The following is an 18,504-nucleotide window of genomic DNA, read 5'->3' as shown; positions in this document are numbered from 1 at the left end:
GGCGTGTAATGTGACGAACTGTGAAAAACGTAAAGGGGTACAAATACTTTTGAAAGGGGCTGTATGTCCCTGTCAGCTCAACTCCTCGGCATGTCAGACTGACATCCCTCACACTCCCTCTCTCACACACACATAAAGCAGGCGCACATTTTTTTCAATCATGGCAAATCAACCTTTTCACTGGTTGTCCCAATTTAAGAGGTTTTAACAAAAATGTCAAATTGGATTTCGAAGAAAAGGCAATTTGACCTATGGAATCACTGAACCTGGTCGTCACATTCATGTTGTTGTTCTTCTTTATTTTATTACGCTCTGAGACGTTCTCTGCAGGGGAGGCTGCAGCTGGACCAAGTTTCTACTGAAAGCCCTGTGAAATGTTTGCCACTTTTGGCAAACATTTTAGACATTTTTAAAACAGAAGTGGCCTAAAACGTTTGCCACTTCCAGGAAAAAAGTGAGCTGTTTAATCACATACTTTTTGTGACATTGAATTTGATTTTTTTTATACATTTTCTGTGTATTTATTTTTTTCTGGATGTTAGTGGAAAATTAGGAGGATAGCCCACAATCACTTCTAGCAATTTCCGCCCCTCGTTGCCATTCAGGCAGCTGATTAAAAACAGTAAAAGACCAGTGGCTGTCAGCACCAATTACCTATGCAAATAGGCTCAGCAAAGCAATTACACCCCAGTAACACACACACACATAGTAGCAACTGTGATTCTTCCACACCCTGTTATTATACAGACTAAAAAGCATCCAGCTCTATTTCTTCTATTTTTGTCCCAACCAGATAAAAACAAGGCATTCTTCAGAAGATTAGCTACTGTACATCTTATTTAGACATTTCAAACAAAGTAAATCTAGTTGGGCACAGGTACAGACAAATACCACTAATAACCAGATTCTGTGTCCCACAACTTCTGTGACATTAAATTTCCAGACACCGGTGAGGCTGAGGAGAGCGAGGACAGGTGTGAACTTGTTTATTTCACCTTTGTGTTTAGGCCAGATGAAGAGGAGAGAGAATCAGCGCAAATATTCTTATGATTGCATTGCCTTCTGTCCACTGAGAGCACTAGGGGGATAGAAATTGGTTTGTCTGCTGTTGCTTTAAAGGAATATGGCACAGTGGACGTTTTATAAACAGCTGTATTTATGATATTGATTCCTTACCTGCAAATACAATCTTGTAAATATAAACATAAGGCTTCTCAATGAGATAAAAACAATGTGCTGAACACAGGAAGAGCAAACCGCTCATACAAAGTCCTTAGAAAGGCCATTGTATGAACGTATTTAATTGTTGAATGACCTGATGACAATAATTTTTAAAGGTATTCATTTTAAAGTGTGACATTCATAGGAAATATTTGCAAAACTTGTCACTTAATAAGAGAAAAAACATAAAATCCTTTATAAATGGCATGTGCTCTAAGGTTTAAGGAACAAATGGTTAACCTGGTAGCTGGTAATTGTAGGAAAGGCCCTAAACAAGTTACACCTCACAGCCAAGAGGGTTGCAATGGAGATAAATGGGTTATTCCACTGTTCATTTGTGTGAGCAGTCAGTATCTTATTTGCAGTCAATAGCAATCAGAGTAATCCCAGCTTGGAGAATAAAGTAGGAATTCTCATGTGGGAGTCGAGCAAACAGCTAGGAAGCAGGGCTCAATCTAAACATAGAAATTAAAAACAGTCCAAGCAGTTTTAGCAGAAATATCTACACCTCCTCAGCTTTTCACAAGACAGTGGCTAATGTTGGAAAAAAAAATAATACAAAATGAACATTCTGGAGTGCCTTAAATAAGATTAAGAAGTTTTGGCATGGCGCTAAACAGGTGGTTCATGCAAAACATCTTCCCGTGTGGCAGAATTAAAACAAGTCTACAAAGATGAGTCAAAATTCCTTCACTGTGTTGTAAAAAGACTGTTTGCTCCAAATGCTTGATAGTAGTTGTTGCTGCCAAGGGAGGCACAAGCCGTTATGCTAGTGGTATTTGCTCAGGTAACCTTTAATATTATTTCTTATGATCTAAAAACAGAAAAAGCAACAAGAGAAGATGTCTATAAGGAGGTGTATACTTTTACCAGAGATGGTTCTTCAGTCATTCCCAATTCGGTTAGTTGAGCATCAGAGTTGATGGATATAACAAGACAGAGCTCATAGATTGATCTGCTTTTACTACAAGGGCAATCTATTGGCAAAAATACAGAGGAGCTCTTTGCTAATCTAACCACAATGTTGTTCCCAGATTGTATCTGATGGATGATTTGCTCTCGGACAGCATATTGTTAAGGCAGCAGCATGTTGCTGCTATCTTGGGTTTTATCCAGGGGACAAACTGAATTTTTGGTCTGAACTGTGAAATCGGCAGCGTTGGAGGTCAATGAAATCACATGAGGTTGTGGAAAAGGGTGATTTTTGTGACTGCAGCTACATCAGGGAGGGCGAAGCCTAATAGAGATGGAGATGGCTGCCTACGCTCCTTTTTTATTCTCCTCAGGGGGCACATTTTCTTAACGTTGGGGTCAGCAGAATAAAAATACTAGAGCTCCCACATCGCTTCCCCTTTGGTTTGGTAAACAACACACTCTTACTTCTCTAATGAAAGAGAAGATTAAACACTTGATGAATGCATGCCTCCCCCAACACAGAGCAACATCCAAAGTGAAAGAACCACATGGATTTAACATCCAGACAGGTCTACAGCTTCTCCAGTCTTTGGGCTTTCGTCCTCAACATTCATGTCCCGCTTATTCACCAGACATGATTTACAACTGCTCATACGAGAGCATTCATTTTTCCCCCATGGAGGAATATTAACAAGGTCCTTTTTTTCTAAAACAATGACATACACCAAAAAACAGTTAATTGAAAATCATCACCTTTAAGGAATAACACCTTGTCAGCTACCATGACAGCTGTCTAGAGTGTGCTTAAGGGAAGCTGAGCAACAATTTGCCAGCTGAAATTTAAATTAGCTCTTGAATCTGGTAAATAGACCAAAGGCCACACATTCAGCAAGACTCTTAACAAGAATACTCGATGGTAATCATTTATAAGTTGCGTTTATTTATCTCTTGTATTTAGACAAAACGGAATTCAGTCTAAACAGAGGCATCTGTTCCTATGTGGTATGGAAGGAGCTGCTAATAGAAAGTTGGATGCATGTTTGTTTCCTCTTGCCAGTCAACTGTGTGCTTCTTTTCAAAAATTGTGTTTTTAATCTGAAATTGAAAGTCAGAATTTATGAGATCCAAATTCAACTGAAAAACAAATCCTCAACAAGCTCCATCTTCACAACCAAACATGGCAGGAACTTTAACCGCCACTTGTAGAGTACAAAACATAATTTTATGGTTTTATCAGACTGTATTATTGTAAGATCCAGCATGGTTATATGACCAGTTTCCGGTGGATTTCCAGAATCTACAGCGTATTATCATTTACAGCTTTGGGTTCTAATTTCTGTTGCAAATGCTGTGACACTTAACCAGATATGTTAGGTGCAGCTGATCTGTCTTACATTTATCCTCATTTCACAACCTGCAACTTTCAACTCTGAGTTTGTGGCCCTATTCTATATATCTATTCATTTACATGTCCAAAGTGAAGAAGTATGTAAAGAAAATGTGCCAAAGAAAGAAACCAAGCACAAGACGGCTGACCATGCCGAAAGTTGCCAAAAAGCAACTTTGTTATCAATCTATAGTACAATGGCCAACCAAAATGATAGCAGTGATGGCAAAGTCTTCAGCACAAAGCGCATGAGTTTATAGGAAGAAATTCTAAGTGCAAATAAGGAGGTGTAAGTCAGGAGAATGTAGGTTGGAGTTCTAACATATTGGTACCCTACACAGAGATTTAAAAGCCTCTGTGGCTCTAACAGCATTCAGGTAGATGTGATTTCTTCTACAGTTTTGATCAGTATTGTTACTTTGAATCACATAGGTGCCAGTGTTTCCATTTCTCTTTCTTCATTTCTGCTGTTTCACCAGAATACTTTATATCAGCGAGCTGTCCAACAGTTATGTAAAGCATGGCACTAGTGAATGGAAGCAGCTAAAAGTCTCACTTCACGACACATAATCAGTTCTTTTACTCGTGAAGATTTAATTGCTTTATTGCAATACACTTCTTAGAATGTTTTAAAGATATTTTGTCACAGCAATCAATAAGTAGAAACTTAGTTCAAGCTAATGCTACAAGTGGTAGTTGGTAGAAAAGTCAAAATACTTATATCCAACATCTGTTGTTCAGTTTAGACACTGAGGAAATACAAGTCGCTGTTGCAGCTAATTAGCATGGGTAAACCTGCAGGAACCATTGCATCAGTTCTAAATGTAATTTATTGACAAATGTATGAATGCCAGCAGATGTTTTTTTACCGACAGAACGCAAAGAAGTAAAAACCAAGATGAAACAATAAATGTCCTTACCTGAAAAACTTTCTGTTCACCAACAACACCTGACGTTGCCTTAAAGGCTTGGTTGCTTACTCCAGTGGAGCCATCTGTTGTTGCATTAGCATGAGCTTTGTTGTTGCCTTTGTCCCTCAAACTTGGCTTATTGTTCCCATTTGTTTTGTAATCCTAGGACAAAAAGTGTTTCAAAAAGAGAGAGATGGTTTCAAGTGAGTAAGGAGAAATCCACCCTCCTCTTCTATTTACTTTTAAAAAATTTCACCCACTTTTTCTTTCTAGCAAGATAGGAGGAGAAGGAGTAGGAATGCATGTTCTATGAGTCATCTGGCTCAAAGGGGCATCAAAATCACCATCAATAGAAACAGGGTGCAATATAAAGCCTTGAGAAAATAATATACAAATATTTTAAATTATGTAGAATTTGAGCATTTATCTGACTAATTATCTCCACAATGCATGAAATACTTCAATTCAATTCAATTCAGTTTATTTATATAGCGCCAATTCACCACACATGTCGTCTCAAGGCACTTAACCACAAAGACAGATAAGATGAAATAGGGGTACAATTTGGCAAAGAGGGGGATTCACCCCACGTCTGAGGAGGTTCTGTTTTCTTCCATTTACTTCAGTAATTCAATTACCATAATTCTTTTCAAGCATAAATCTCTGCCAACCTTGATGACCAGAGCCTGGAGCCACAAAGAGACAAGAAAAACCAGAATACCACCCAGGAATACCAAAAAATTTGAGGTTTTTGAGTACAGATATGAAATGTTATGGCCAAATCTCTGACGTATACATCTTCGGGAAAACTGCTGACCTGATAGTTGTCCAGGCTAACAGTCACTGATGGTAAGCCTTAAATGGCCATTGCTAAAGAAGCTGGCCACTCAAAGAGTGCTGACTGCAAACAATTAAATGAAAGTTGAGTGGAAGGAAAAGGTGTGGGGGAAAAAAATGTGAAAAGCAAAGGGGATAAGAGCAGCCTGGGGAGGATTATTAAAAAAGCCCATTCAAACATTTAAGGGAGATTCACAAGGCAACTACTGCAGCTTCAGGAGCCACCACAAACAAACATATCTAATGCATGGGCTACAACGGTCACATTGCTTGTGATCAACCACTCCTGAACCAGACACAATGTTAAAAGTGACCTACCTAGGCTGTGGTACAAAGAGGTTATTTATTAAAAGGTGCCAAAAGTCTCAAGAGTCTCGCATTCCTAGGAAAAGGACAGACAACCAGAGGGTGGCGTTAGCAACTACTTCCTTGACATGTTCAGAGTGTCACAGTCCATCAGTTTATATGACTACTTTTGAAATTAATGTCCAACTTCCCTCATTGTGTCCAGGGCAACAATTACTTTGTTGCAGCAGCAAAAACAATAATTATAAGAAAACCATTATAATGTGTCATCATTGAAAGGATATGTTCTTTTGGAACGCCTGCTGACTTTCCCATCAGTTCATTTTAAATCCTAAAGCAAGGAAGTCCTTTAACAGTGGCTACTGTTAGTTTGGACCTTTGTCAGTGCATGTTTGAGTGTCACACAGTTAAAATGAGTGAGACCTCAACACTTCTTAATATTGTTCTTCCTCCACATGCTCAGCCATGCTAATGCTTGAGAGGCACGCCAACATCAGAGTCTGAAGAATAAACACAAAACTAATCTGAGGCAAATGCCATTTTGGTTATGCAGCTATATTTAATTCAGTTTGCTTTCACCATCCTGGCCGTTCTGCTTTCCTTAAAAGGTCAGGATTGTATTTTTAGAAATTATTTATTATTGCCAGTGAAGTGGACACTTCAACTGATTGGTCGAGCACATGAAAACCATTTAGCCTGATTTGAACCGACACTTGTCTTGAGCTCTAGTGTGGAACATAACCTCCAGCTGCTACCTCAGATCAAACATGAAACATCTCTTTCGTCCCTCTGACCTGCGTAGACATTTGAATTCTCACAGATACTCTTCTCTGCTGTAAGGGGACATTTTGACCAGACTAAACCAGGGATCTCCTTCATCTTACTTAGCGCTTCCATGAGCCAATCGGTTTGCTGTCATTAAGGGGTCTGTAACAGCGATGTGACTCTTGACCAGTTAATGTTCAGCTGTAGGTAAGAACAGGTAAAACTACTTATCTTTATGGAATTCAGGTCGATAAGAAAGTACAGTTGGTGTTCACAAGCCAAAATTTTATTTAATAATGCTGTGAAACTTTATTATGACACATTGTAGAATTAAAGCTAATTCCACATTTTAAGTGTTGCTGTGAATGAAGAGTTTAGGATTTTTAAAGTGAAGTTCTATTAAAGGGTTATGAACAGTCATTTTCTTGCCTGCTGGAGATAATAGGGATGTGACGAAATCTCGTTCTACCACATCTTGGGATATTAAACATATTTCTTGTCACAGTGAAGTCTGTCACATGAGACACTCCTCAATTACCATTTGAATTTATCCAGTGAAATCTAAGTTATTTTTAGCCTTGGACATGAAGTGTTTTAAGCTTAACCTCTGGTATCTATGTTTAAAAACTCTTACTTTGAAGTAAGAAAAGAAATACTCTTTCTTGCTTGGCCCCATTTTGTTGAGAGAATCTGATTACAAACCGCTCATCCAGCTGGCTGATAAGACTTCGTTCCAAAACTACTTAAGAGGCCCACGCCACATCTAATTCCTCCATGCAGCCGCTGGATGATATGAAGCACTGTTAGAATAGCAGACATTGCTAACCACTAGCGGCTAATACCCTAACTTTTCTTTAAGAGCTAAACTAAAGAGCTATTTCAAAGTTGTAATAAAATAAGACCACTTTGATCTTGATCTTCTCTTGTTCAAAATCTAAAATACCTGAACTGATCAAACCTGAATTGGATTAATTTACCGACCAAGACGGGTCTAATTTCAGCAAAGAGACTATACATAGCTCTCATTTGGACATGTGTCAACATTGCCAAGACCTGACAATGTCTTTACCTAATGCATGAAAGCCTGCGTTGACCAACTGGCCCATATCTTCACCCATATCTACAAGTCTCTGGAGTTGTGTGAGGTTCCTGCCTGCTTTAAAGGGTCCACCATCATCCCAGTCCCCAGGAAACCCACCATTACAGGATTATTTGACTACAGACCTGTCACCCTGACGTCTGTGCTCATAAAATCATTTGAGTGATTGGCGTCCATCTGTCAGTGGATCACCTGCTTCCTGACTAACTGGCAGCAGGTGAGACTGGACTTATTTCCCTGCACAAGAACCATCAGCACTGGTGCCCCCCAGGGGTGTGTACTCTCCCCACTGTTCTCTCTGGACACAAATGACGCACATCAGCGGACCCGCCTGTGAAACTCCTGAAGATGAAAATACTGTTATTGGTCTGATCCAGGACTGTGACGAGTCTGCATATAGACAGGAGGTGGATTGGCTGGTCCACTGGTGAGGTCAGAACCACCTGGAGCTTAGCCTGCTCAAGACAGTGGAGATGACGGTGGACACTAACAAAACTGTGTCCACTGTAGGTCTCATCCGGTTCCTAGGAACCATCTTGCTAGGAACCTAAGATGGTCTACACACTGTTCAGAAAAAGGCCCAGCAGAGACTGTAATTCCTACGACAACTCAAGAATACAATCTGCCACAGGAGGTGCTGGTCATCTTCGTCATTCCCATCACTCAGTCTGTTTTGTGCTCATCCGTCACTTTGTGGTTTGGCTCATCCACAAAACAGGACAGGTCCAAACGGGAACAAATAATTAGGTGTGCAGAGAGGATCATCAGGGATGATCTTGCCTCCATCCAGGAAAATGGCAACTAACATCTCTGCAGACCCCACACATCCTGGACAGAAACTGTTTAGACTTTTACTTTCAGGTCGGCGTCACAAAGCGCTAAATGCAAAAATGAGTCGTCATAGAGAGCTTCTTCTCCAAGGCTGTCTCTCTGATGAACACTGTCAGAGTGCCCAGATATATCCGTACCAGGCATATTTGCACTTATTCAATCTTGTCTTCCTCTTTTGTAAAAACACTGTATATAGATATACACATATTTACAAAATACATTTTACTTTTATTTCCCTTTTTATGTATTAATTTTTAAAATGTCATCATTGAGAGCACAGTGGAAATATAGTTTAATTCCTTGTTTGTGTATGCAAACTTTGAAAATAACTTTAATTCTGATTCTGGTTTAGTGTGCATATTGCCCTGATTTAGATGATAGTTTTGTTTAGATATGGAGGTTTGCTTGGTTTAAAACCAGTCTAAGCTTGAATTTAGAATTAAAAGTTTTACAGACCCCCAAGAAGCCTGTAAATTAGTGGTTTCCATACTTTTTGCCAAATTTCTACCATTTGTGAATTGTGGTTCCAGGCCGCCAAAAATAATTCCGAGGGCCATTTGCAGCTCTTGGGCCACAAATCAACCAAAATTCAAAGACAGCTTCATATTTTTCCATATGGTTAAACTACTTTCATTACTTTTTTGTGGTTATACTGCTGTAATATCAATGTGCAGACAAGAAATTTTTGTTTATGTTTAAGTAAAAACTGAGAGAATAGCGGTAACTATTAAGACCTATCTACATATTTGTGCTGTACTAGCACCTGGAAATGACATGCATATTAATCTAAAGTATTGTTAAACATCTGAGCTGTACAACAGGGTGTACACTGAATCTAGATATCACTAGACATTATTCCTTGTTTTTATTTTATTTTTTATTACTTTACAAGCAGAACTACACATAAGCATCTGATTATTTACACGTAAAAAGACGTGCGCCACCAATGATCTTCCTGATACTCCAAGTTGCTTCACCCCTCTAGTATTGTTTGCTTTCACACTGGCTGTTAGCTTTAGCTTCCACATCACACTCATCTGTGTTTATACTAAATGAAGATCCCAGAGATTTATCTACAGCAAGTAAGATATTAGGTGGGTATTACCTTTTTCTGAACTATCCCTTTTAATGACATTCCTTTCTGTTCCCACATTCAAAACAGACATCAGTCAGCCTCCAGTGCCTGTTTCCGTCAATCAGAATCACATCGAGATTGCATGGTGCAAAGTCAATGTGTCCCTTCACTGAACGAATTGGCAACAGACGCAGACAGATTAAATTGCATCCCAGGAATGCTAATTCACTAGGAGCTTGGATCTGGAGTGGTTGTGATTAAAGACTCAGTTTCCCAGAGGTCAGTGTGGTGTGATCACATATTACTGCTAACTGATCGAGTGTCTCTGAGATCTGTAACCTGACATTTTGGCTGTCACCGGTGGAGTCATCAGAACCTGTGGAAGCAGCCTGCTTCATGGGTGTCCTGTCACACATGAGGTTTTTATTCAGTCGCTGAGTTCCTAAGTAGCTGTGTTATCTATCATGCTCCTCCGTCATGGCATTGTTTAAAAGCAGGGGGAGACGCCGACAGCAGCTGTTTTTTTAGCGGCTTAGCCCTGAAATGCTTCCACTCAGCATTATCTTCACACAGCAGAAAGCCCCGCCATGCATCATCCCAACATTCGGAAAGCTTTTTAAAATAGCACGATTTAACGCAGCTCTGTTGCTACATAGTCAAAATTTAAACTGCGTTATTTTGAATGTACTGACTTGAAATAAGTGACTGACAACTAGAAACAGCATCTTTGATAATCAGCATACAGCACCTTGCAAAAACATTCTTGATAAAGTCAGGTCAGTTTGCTGGTCAATCAAGCACAGTAACACCATGGTCACTGAACCAGCTTTTGGTACCATTGGCCGTGTGGGCCGGTACCAGGTCCTGATGGAAAATGAAATCAGCATCTCCATAAAGCTTGTCAGCATGAGCAAGCAGGAAATTCTCTTAAATGTCCTGATAGATGGCTGCATTGACTGTGGACTTCAGAAAACACAGTGATTTCCAAAAGCAATTTGAAATGTGGACTCATCAGACCACAGCACACTTTTCCAGTTTGCCATTTTACATCTTAGATGAGCTCCAGTCCAGGGAAGCTGGCGGAGTTTCTGGATGTTGTTGATATGTGGCTTTGGCTTTACGTGGTAGAGATTTAACTTGTACTTGTAGATGTAGCGACGAACTGTGTTAACTGACAATGGTTTGCTGAAGTGTTTCTAAGCCCATGTGGTAATATCATTACAGAATTATGCATTCTTTTTAAAGCAGGGCCTTCTGAGGGGTAAAAGGTCAGGGACATTCTATGTTGGTTTTCAGCCTTGCTGCTTATATGCAGAGATTTTTCAGATTCTCTGAATTTTTTGATGTTATTATAGACTATAAATGATTAAATCCCTACATTCCTTCCAATTGTATGTAGAAAAACATTTTTAAACAGTGGAACTATTTGATTACGCAGTTGTTCACAAAGTGATGAACCTCGCTACATCCTTCCTTGTGAAAGAATGAGCCTTCTGGGGATTATCCTTTTATTCCCAATGATAACACTCACCTGTTTCAAATTAACCTGTTTACCTGTGGAATGTTCCAAACAGGTGTCCAAACAGGAGATCACTGTATGACAGTATTACAAAGCTAAAAGGTTTACTCATGGGGATAGGCTATTCAAGCTATATTATTTCCTGTCATTAAAACCTGGAGCACTTTTGCTGTCGGTCACGCAAAAATAGGTTTAAACCTGTTAATTTTATTTTTTAAGAATGTACGTCCTGTTGCTACTTCTTCTGCTGCAATTCCTGCTGTTTAGCAGCATTCGTTTTACTACAGCAGCACCTTGTGGTTAGTCAAGTAACTGCAGTGGGTGTGATTAGTTGTAAAAAAATCAACACCAATGATTTTATTTTACTAGTTTATTTTTATTCAAAAGTATAAAGTACTTAATTGAACCTCTTTAGTGATGGTAAAATGTTTAGTTCTATAGTTTTTTATAGGTTGAAGCTTTACCAAAAGTTTGAACAAAAAGGTTATGGGAGATTTGAGATGGGACTGTAATTCTGCGAAAAACACCCCATCATTGTTATAATAATTTTTTTTAAGGAGTCTTAATTTCTTTTTAAAATAATCTTTTTTTTTTTTTTTTTTGCCTTTATATCTACTATTTGTATGTTATCCATTCATTCCCACGTTACACTTTTACCTTCTTGTTATTGCAGCTTCAATAATGCAGCATGATAGGGGAAGATCCTCCGGCTTCACTGTATTTTCTCCATCATGTTCCTCTGCTCATTCATGCCAGATCCAAACCAGGGATCTGCATCTAATTTGTTTTCTTTTTGAAATTGAAAAAGAAAACAACTGAAAGAGAAAAATAAATTCAGAACAGAAAAAACAATGTCCAGCTTGGAAAAATAAGATGAATGTGTAAAAATAATAGAAAAAACTCCAATAGGAAAAGATAAATATATTTAAAATACGTACTGGAGAAAGGAAACTAAAATAACCTTAATTCATTTCTTATTTTGTTTAGAATATTTGTTTTTTTAAACTTTAACTAGTCAAGTTAACTAGTCAACTTTCAAGTCAAGTCAAAACTTTTTACATTTTGTTTCAACTTTAAATATTTATTTCAAATAAATAAAACTTTTATGGCCCTGGTTCTGGGTTCCTCTGTAAACATCCGGGGCTTCAGCCCCTGAACGCCTTGGCCCAATAATGCTCATTCCACTAAGGGTTGGCCGTTTATTGTTTAGCGAGGAAATGTACCTTAAGGGCTGATTTTAGACAGGTAGATGCAATCCTACGCATCAATTCACTGAGATTTACAACCACTGAAGTAAGTATCTAATTCGGAGCTTCCAGTCCCGAGAAAACATTTTGAACAGTGCCTCCAGAAGCTACAAATCATGTGCAAACTTTAGCTCATTAGACTCACAAAAGCCGCTTGATTGACAGCGACGGGAGGTTAATGTAAGAGCAGCTTCAGAGTTGGTATGGTCCATTTTAGGGGCACACAAAATCATAATCAAACATTCTTTCTGTCCTATTTTCACTGCGCTTAATCTGAATGTATGAATAGACGTAACCAGAAAATACCAATGTTTTCTACCCCTCAACCTGTTATTTCTACCTCTTTTCAGGGGTCCAAGCCTTAGATAGAAGGGTTAAAATCCCCCTTCTCCACCTGTAATCCCACAGTGCGCGTTGATGTACAGGTTAAGTGCAAGGCCAATCAAATTAATGAGAAATAGTGGGAGGCGTGGTATTGTGGCTATTATTATTTATTGTTTTAACTTTAATTTTATATTTTACAGCAGCTCCCTCCAGTATGAGACGCCCTATCCCATTTGGTCTGTTTTTGTTTTGTTGCTTTATTAATCTTAAGAATCTTAAGAATTTTGTAAAAATGGACTTAAAATGCATCCTTGTTTTAATTTTTTTTTCCTGGATGGTCATTTCCCTAGATCCCACAGGACAGCTTGTTTTGTAGGTGCTTACTAATACATATACATGATGTTCAAGCTGTGCCTCCAATAAATATCACACTACAAAGACAGCCGACAGCTCTATATGCTGCACAAGGTGCCCTTTTTTCCACTTGAGCACCTGCCTCCCAAAATGTCTGTGCACGCCACAGTAGACGACCATTTTAAGTCTTTCCAAAAGTTTACAACTGGATTGAAGCCCAGTGTCCCACTGGGCCACTCAAACATGCTCAAGGACTCCTGAGATAAGTCCTTTTTTACCTGTGTACTTTGCAGCAGTGTCATGGCAAAGGACACTGACAGAAAAAAAAACAGTGATCATATTTGACCTGGTTTGGACTCCCTACACTGGCTTCCTATCTATTTTAAAGTCCTGTTTAGAGCTTCAGAGCACATGACCCATATATTGAGGCTTCAGTCCTCAATGCAGTTGTCCCAGGTTCAGGCCCGACTCTGGAGACCTGTGCTGCATGTCGTCCATCTCTCTCCACCCCACTTTGTGTCTGCCTATTTTCGAAAATAAAATATCAAAATACAGGTGACTAAATCTTAAAAAAAAAAAAAAAAAAAGAATTTAAATGGTATGACAATACCTGTCTAAACATTTGGACCTTCCACTGAAACAGAGCTCTGAGGTCTTCATATCAGTTGAATTTGGAGATTTTGAGATGTGGACTCAGAATAAGAGGTGGCAAAACCTGTCCCAGTGGTTAGAGAACAGTCTTGGTTTAAAAACTGCTCAGTGTTACCCATCATTATTGACACCCATGGTACAGATGTGCAGAAAGTATTAAACTAACATTTTCAATTGCAGCAGCATAATCTCACCACGAAAACAAATAGAAAAATTGAACCGTTAATCTCTACATTTAATCAGTGGGGGGAAATCCAGCATTAGGAAATAATTGTTTTCATTTAGTTCTTGACAAAATCTTGAAATAGAATAGAAACAGACCCACAGCAGCCCAGGTCCTCCACCATGTTTAACACTGGGCATGAGGTCTTTCTTAACCTATTTCAATTAAATTTAATTAAATTCAAAAATACTTTATTAATCCCAAAGGGAAATTAAATTAAAAATAAATAAATTAAAAATGTATTATTGTTGTTCACATCAAACCAACCTGGAATGTTTGTTGTGGAAAAGCTTAATCTTAGCCTCATGTAATGAAAGCCTGATGGTTCCAGTGAAAGTCCCAGCAGAGTTTTATATACTCTAAATAAACTGCTTGCATGTAGATTCAGTTCAATTCAGGTAAAAAATACTTGGAATTATCCCAAAATGGAATTAAGCGTTAAAGGCACTCTCATGATCCAAGTTTTTTTTACAGTCATAAATGGGAGGATGGCGCGCCTAGCAGTCTGTGTCGTTGAGGATCTGAGAAACCCTTAATCTGAAGATTCTCTGTTGTTGTATTACAGACTTGTTAAAAGATTGCTCAGGGTTTATACTTAGTTTTTTTTTTATTTAATGAAGCATTTTTCTTTGCACAATCAGTGCTAGAGGCTCCAGAACAGTCCCATAAATAGAGCCAGCCATCTTTATACTGTCAAGTACAAGTATAAGATATTTTCTAATTGTTATTAGCAAGACTTGGTGACTCCAAGATGCCACTCTTTATTTCAGTTCTCTAACACTAAACTTTGGATTGTTTTTTACTTCCCTTACCACTCAGTGACTGTTCGTGGTGGCAAAATGAATATGTCATCATTCAGCTTAGTGGCCGGGGCGACTTCAGAGTTGGGGATTCTGACGGATTTAATTCAATTCAATTCAAATTCAAAAATACTTTATTAATCCCAAAGGGAAATTAAATGTTGTTATAGCTCATATTATGTAGGTTTCTTCAAAGAGCCGTTGTAGATGCTGATGGCTGTGGGCAGGAAGGATCTCCTGTAGCGCTCCGTCTTACAGCAGATCTGAAGAAGCCTCTGACTGAAGACACTCTGTTGCTGTAGGACAGTCTCATGAAGAGGATGCTAAGGGTTCTCCATAATGTTCTTCATTTTATGAAGAATCCGTCTTTCCACAATGATCTCCAGAGGTTCCAGAGGAGTCCCCAGAACAGAGCCAGCCTTTTTTGTCAGCTTGTTGAGCTTTTTTAAGTCCCTGGTTCTGATGCTGCTTCCCCAGGAGATGATGGAGAAGAGATCACACTCTCCACAACAGACTTATAGAAGATATGCAGCATCTTGCTGCAAACACCAAAGGACCTAAGCTTCCTCAAGAAGTACAGTCTGCTCTGTCCCTTCTTGTAGATGGCTTCACAGGTGCATCTCCACTCCAGTCTGTTGTCCAGGTGAACACCGAGGTATTTATACTCCTCCACCACCTCCACTTCTTCTCCCATGATAGAAATAGTGTTTGACTTATTCCTGTTTCTCTTAAAATCTACAATCATCTCCTTTGTTTTAGTCACGTTCAACATGAGATGATTGTTTCCACACCATGCCACAAAGCGGTCCACCACCATCCTGTACTCAGCTTCTTGTCCATCTCTGATCCACCCCACGACTGCAGAATCATCCGAGTATTTCTGCAGATGACAGGAGTCTGTCTTGTACTGGAAGTCTGAGGTGTACAGAGTGAAAAGGAATGGTGAGAGTACCGTCCCCTGTGGTGCTCCTGTGCTGCTGACTACCTGGTTAGACTCACAACCCTTCAGTCTCACAAACTGTGGTCTGTTTGTCAGGTAGTCTTCGATCCAGGAAATTGCTGAGGCCTCCACCTGAGTCTTCTGGAGTTTCTGACAAAGCAAATCAGGTTGGATTGTATTAAATGTACTGGAGAAATCAAAGAACATGATCCTCACAGTGCTACTGGCTTTGTCCAGATGACAGTGGGTTTGTTGAAGCAGGTGTATGATGGCATCTTCAACTCCAACTCCACAGCGATAAGCAAAATGAAGGAGGTCCTGATGGTTTATTGTTTGCTTACTCAGGTGGGCCAACAGGAGTCTCTCTAGGACCTTCATGATGTGAGATGTCAGGGCAACAGGTCTATAGTCATTGATGACTGATGGGTGAGTTTTCTTTGGTACCGGAACAAGACAAGTGGTCTTCCACAACACCGGAACCTTCTTCTGGGCCAGGCTAAGGTTGAAGAGGTGCTGCAGAATCCCACAGAGCTGCTCTGCACAGGCCTTCAGGACTCTAGGGCTGACATGATCTGGACCTACAGCCTTATTCCGATTCAGTCTCTCCAGTTGCATCTTCACCTGACTTCTTGAGACACACAGGTGGAAGGGGGAAGCAAAGGAAGCATCAGCATCTTCTGATATGGTTGATGGCAAACATGTAGAAGGGTCTAGGGCTGAGGTGGAAGATAAAAAATGTGAGGTGTTACTGGACAGCTGTGGGTCCTGTGGGTCAAAGGAGGGTGGGATGTCTGTTTGGCTGTGAGCAGGAGAGGAGGATGCTGAGCTTCTTTCTGAACTGAACCTATTGAAGAATACGTTCAGTTCATTGGCTCTGTCCAGACCTCCATCGGTCTGATCATCCTTCTGCTTGAAGCCTGTGATCTTCTTCAGCCCTGTCCACACATCTCTGATATTGTTTTGCTGGAGCTTGCTCTCCAGCTTCTTCTTGTACACCTCCTTGCTGTCTCTTATCTTGACTTTAAGTTGCTTCTGTAAACTCCTCAATAATTCTCTGTCTCCCTCTCTGAAGGCTCTTTTTTTCTTGTTAAGCAGGTCCTTCAGGTCACTGGTGATCCAAGGTTTGTTATTGGGGAAGCATCTCACGGTTCTGGTGGGGATGATGTTATCCACACAGAAGTTTATATAGTCGGTTACACACTCAGTCATGGCATTGATGTCCTCTCCATGTGGCTGGCACAGTGCGTCCCAATCTGTAGCCTCAAAGCAACCTTGCAGAGCTTCTTCAGCTTCCTGTGACCATTTTCTCACAGTCCTCTTTATTACAGGTTGCCTCTGAACAAGGGGCTTATATTTCGAGCAGAGAAAAACAAGATTGTGATCTGATTTGCCTAGCAGAGGTCTTGCTGTAGAGATGTATGAGTCCTTGACATTTGCATAAAACAAATCCAATGTTTTGTTTTCTCTGGTAGAGCAGCTGACAAACTGTTGAAACGTTGGAAGTGTAGCAGAGAGTGAAGCATGGTTAAAATCACCAGAAATTGCCACAAAAGCATTGGGGTTTTGTGTCTGTAGCTTAGCAACAACTCAGCTGATTGCATCACATGCAGTGTCGGCAACAGCGGAAGGTGGAACGTAAACTGTTGCCAAAATAACACTGGTGAACTCTCTGGGTAAATAATATGGACGAAAACTTACTGCCAACAGTTCAATATCTGGACTGCAGAGTTGACACTTCACAGTAACATGTCCTGGATGACACCATCTGTTGTTCACAAATACTGCCAGTCCACCTCCTTTACATTTGCCGCTCCTCTTTAAGTCTCTGTCTGCTCGTATGGTTAAAAAGCCCGGCAGAGAGACGCTGGAGTCGGGGATATGATCCTGCAGTCATGTCTCAGTAAAACACATGATACTGCATGCCCGGTACTCTGGCTGGGTCCTTTGTAGGGCTTGGAGTTCATCCAACTTGTTTCCCAACGATCTCACATTGCCCATCATAATCGACGGAAGAGATGGTTTGAACTTCCTCCTTCTCTCTCTTCTCTTAGCTCCTGCTCTGCATCCACGGCGTCTCCTTTTCAACTCATCAGGGATTTGGGGTTGTAGTTGAAGTATTATTTCAGCTTTTGAGATATTAATCAGCTGCTCCCGGTTGTAAGAAACAACCCCGTTACCATGGCAATGAATCATAACAAATGTCCAAAAATAGAAAGTATCAAGAAAAATCCTCCAAGCTGCACAGCATCCGACACCGGAGTGGACAGTAGTCCAAAAAAAAAAATCAACTGTATCCACCACAAGAGGAAGAGATCCCAAAAAAGAATAAATCAGAATCAAAAGTAACAGAGCTACTCCAACCTGCTGCCACCTTGAGCGTCGCAATTCTAGAAAAGACCCAGAGGCTTTGTTTGGATGGCCATCTTAATAAGCTTGTCCTTTAAAAACACTTAATTATAATAATAAAAACAATTATTATTATTGTTGTTGTTTTATATTAATAGTAAGCTAAAAGGTATTTCCAATATATTTTGTTCTGTCAAATAAGTGGGCAAGCATACATACTATAGACCATTTTAAATTAATGCAATAATACAACTCTGCTCTGCAAGTAATTACCCTTACCGGCTTGATTTCCCCTGCTGCATATTAGGAATAAATTTCCTAATTATTACTTATAAGAGAGCACAAGTCCACACTCGCGTATGCACACCAGCATACGTTCGTCAGTGGAAGCCATGGAAACGGGATGTTTGTGTCGGAGAGCCAATAAAAATCACTCATATTCTTCAATTGTTCCCTTGGCGCCTGGACTTTGGAAGGGCACACCTGAAGAAGCATCAAAACCCTCGGACGGTTTGAACTTGCGAAAGATGTCTGTGCTATGCTAACCGGCTGAAGAAGACTGCTCTGAGCTAACCAGCTTGCCCAGAGGAGCACCTGTGGGTTGATCTCTGTTCTGGGGACTCCTCTGGAACCTCTGGAGATCATTGTGGAAACACAGATTCTTCATAAAATGAAGAACATTATGGAGAACCCTGAGCATCCTCTTCATGAGACTGTCCTACAACAACAGTGTCTTCAGTCAGAGGCTTCTTC

At 39.9% G+C, this 18,504-nt stretch overlaps 1 long non-coding RNA gene across 2 annotated transcripts in view; it reads right to left on the bottom strand.

The window, feature by feature from the left end:
* LOC124861261 overlaps positions 1 to 18,133 on the bottom strand; it is a 55,714-nt gene extending 37,581 nt beyond the window's left edge. The window contains exons 1-5 of one of the 2 annotated variants that reach the window (XR_007036573.1): positions 18,031 to 18,133; positions 11,524 to 11,681; positions 5,590 to 5,653; positions 4,444 to 4,596; positions 3,077 to 3,231 (exon numbers count right to left, since the gene is read on the bottom strand). This is a non-coding gene — a long non-coding RNA (uncharacterized LOC124861261). Of the gene's footprint in view, positions 1 to 3,076; positions 3,232 to 4,443; positions 4,597 to 5,589; positions 5,654 to 11,523; positions 11,682 to 18,030 lie in introns of those variants that run through there. The other variant, XR_007036572.1, reaches the window with a different exon arrangement.
* Between the last annotated feature and the right edge of the window lie 371 nt (positions 18,134 to 18,504).

This window comes from Girardinichthys multiradiatus, chromosome 24 (genome assembly GCF_021462225.1).
Source record: "Girardinichthys multiradiatus isolate DD_20200921_A chromosome 24, DD_fGirMul_XY1, whole genome shotgun sequence".
Classification (NCBI taxonomy): Eukaryota; Metazoa; Chordata; class Actinopteri; order Cyprinodontiformes; family Goodeidae; genus Girardinichthys; species Girardinichthys multiradiatus.
The sequence above is the reverse complement of the archived record's forward strand: the minus strand, read 5'-3'. Positions and strand labels throughout refer to the sequence as shown.